Below are 3,098 nucleotides of genomic sequence, written 5' to 3' on the forward strand. Positions count from 1 at the left end.
ATCTGGAAATGTAGTTATTAATACATTCATTATATTGTTATTAATCAAAATATGACATCAACATCTGATTATTTGTTACTAAATGTTCTTATTATGCGCAGGGGCCCCTGTTAATGAACCACACAGGGATTTTTATGTTTTTTCTTTTTCTTGGTGCCAGCTTTTCCTTCTTGAGTTTTCTGTTCTTCAGAATTGATCTCTGTAAATTCTCTGTACTGCCTCATGAGCTCTTCCATCTTCTGCTTTAATTCCTCAATATTCTGAAGCAGAAGTTTCTCTTTCTCTGTGTCTGTCTTCCCTTCATTAGTTTGTGGCGTGTTCATGTTTTCTTCCTCTTTCATTGAGTCAGTCTGCTCTCCTGGTTTCATGAAGGTATTGTCTCCTTGATCTGTGATGGTATATTTTAGTTTTTCTCTTTTCTCTTTCCCACATGCTGCTTCAGATTCTTTCATCCTCCTTTCACTTTTTTGCCCCCATTTTCTTGCACTTTTTCTTAATTCTCCAAAACGTTTAAAATTTTGGTTATGTTGCTTTTTCTCTCGATCAGATTCTTTTGCTGTTACTTCTTGTTCTGTTTCTGTTCTTTTTCTATCGATATCTGTTGTTTCCAAAAGCTGATTTTTCTGCTCTTTCTCATCATTTTTCTTCTCTTTCTCAAAATGGGATTTATTTTTCTCATATGTTTGTTCTGTGTCTGTTGTCACTCCGTCCTCTGTCATTATTTGTGCCTCATATTTTCTCAACATTGTGCTCTGCACTGTCTCCATGAATAGAAGATCTCTAACCTTCAGTTTAGCTTTTTCCATCTCTAGTTTGTCTTGAATTTCTTGAATTTCAGACTCGTATTTGACTTTAATAGCCTTCATTTCTCGTCTGACCTCCACCTCTCTTTCCAGAAACAGCTCCTGAATCATTTTGTCATTGTAGAAACTGGGGTTATTACTCCACATCATCTTATTGATTTTGTTTAACAGACTCACAACCTGACCAGGATCTTTCTGTTTATTATTGAACACATGAAATCGTCCTCCACAGTCATGGATCAGTTGTTGGACTTGATGATCTTCTTTAATGCAGTCTTCAATACTTTGATCTGCGAGGTTGTCTCCTCATGTGAACAGCACCATAGTGTAGGCCTCTGCTTTCTGTCCAAAGGTCATCTTGATGAGTTGAACGGTTTCTCTCTCTTCTTGTGTGATTGGGCCGACAGCGATGACCAGCAGAAACACGTGCGGCCCAGGAGCCGAGAGTTCAGTGCATCTCATGATCTCCTGCTGGATCTTTTCATTACTGAGGCTTGTGTCGAAGAGTCCTGGTGTGTCCACCACAGTCATGGGTCGACCACAGACCACACCACTCTCTCTTTGGCACATCTTGGTCACAGACTTCATTGCAGCCCTTGATTGAAACATGCTGCGTCCCAAGATGGTGTTACCTGTTGCACTTTTTCCTACGCCAGTTTTTCCAATCAGGACGATCCTCACACACTCCAAGTCCTTTTTATTACGAGTGGCTGTGAATCACCAACATGAATGTGTTCAGTATTGCATGCAATCAAAATAACAATTAAAATATCAATATTAGATCAAAGAAAGTTTTTTTTTGTTGACAATATATAGCTCAAGGATGTCATTTCAGCATCACCACTAACATCAAATGAAATTGCAGAAATAATGGCTGTTTTTAATACTCCCTGAATACTTGCCTATATTATTTTGCCTGAATACTCCCCATGTTTTTTACTGGTCAGTAAAACAGATAGTCCCACCACCAAACTCATGTGATTGGTTGAGTCAGAAGCTGACTTGTCAGACCACTCAATCAAACAGATCAGTGTTTAAAGTGTCACTGAGGGGCCATTTACATGACATCATTTTCAACTAAAAATGAAAAGAGTTTATGCTTTGGCTGATCATTTACATGACAATGGCATTTTGGGGGTCTAAAACACAGACTTTTGAAAACAGGTTTGAACAAACAATACCGTTATCACAAACAAAATAAATGATTATGAATTGGACATTGGCCAGCGACAGCATGGTTAAATACATAACCTGAGACGTTCCCTTTCGAATGTGGAACTCACACTGCTTCCTCTAGAGGACACTATGAGGGAGAAATGCCCACTCCATCATGCTGAAGGGATGAGTGCCTTATTGGCTGGCATAGAAGTCAAAGTCTTAAAAGGAGTCCCCATCTCTAGGGTACGCACCAGCAGCTGCTGTGACTTGATTCCCTACAGCCAAAGCCCAAGCTGCATACCCTCATAGAAAGGCGCTTGAACCCTTTCCTTCCTTCTCTGCAGTTCTGAGTCAAAAAAGAAGCTCAGCCCAAAGGCAGAGCTCAAGGGCCTGGTACTTCAGAGAATACCTTTAAGGGAATATTGTCACAGAATGGAGCTCTTGAGAACGCTCCGTTTTAAGCAGTGGCAAAAGAGGCTTACAAAGAGCCCCTAACTGAGCTCAGTGACTCTCTAAATCGAGAGGAGGCCAAATTAGATCCTATGCTTAGGACAGCTAAGGAGGCACACAGAAAGTATACCCTTGAGCCCTTGGGAGCAGAGACCACAACATTACAATTTTTTTAGCGAAAATGAGTCTAATGATGCGCCAACTCAAAATCAGTAGTCAAGGACTTGGCACTTACTGCTTGCTCCGGGGATGTAGGCAGAAGTACCGACTCGGTGTTTACAAGTCAAACTCCAACTTCAAATTTGTCCGACATCGTTGTTTTACCTACACTGCGTTACACTACGTACACAGTGTTTTTGAATTATTAATTTTTTTGTAAAAGGCATTTGACAGTCTTTGCACGTTCGACTTGCTGTTCGATTTGCAGTTCGATTTTTCAAACTCTGCTGCTCTGTGTTTCACGGAAACCTGGCTGAAAGACACCATTCCGGACAGCGCGTTGAGTCTCCCGGGCTTTCAGCTGTTCAGAGCGGATAGCGACGCAGAATCAACGGGGAAATCACGTGGCGGCGGGACATGCTTTTGTTCTATTCGCCGCGGGAGTTTTGTTCGTTCATTCTCGTCAATGTCTACATTCCTCCTCAAGCACACGTGAGCTCCGCTTTACAGAAACTCGCTGATCTGATC

The 3,098-nt window shown here is 41.3% G+C and overlaps 1 pseudogene; it reads right to left on the reverse strand.

The window, feature by feature from the left end:
- Positions 1–110: 110 nt before the first annotated feature.
- Positions 111–1,513, reverse strand: LOC107744668 (GTPase IMAP family member 4-like; annotated as a pseudogene).
- Between the last annotated feature and the right edge of the window lie 1,585 nt (positions 1,514–3,098).

This window comes from Sinocyclocheilus rhinocerous, unplaced genomic scaffold, assembly GCF_001515625.1.
Source record: "Sinocyclocheilus rhinocerous isolate Xijiao unplaced genomic scaffold, SAMN03320098_v1.1 scaffold5916, whole genome shotgun sequence".
NCBI lineage: Eukaryota > Metazoa > Chordata > Actinopteri > Cypriniformes > Cyprinidae > Sinocyclocheilus > Sinocyclocheilus rhinocerous.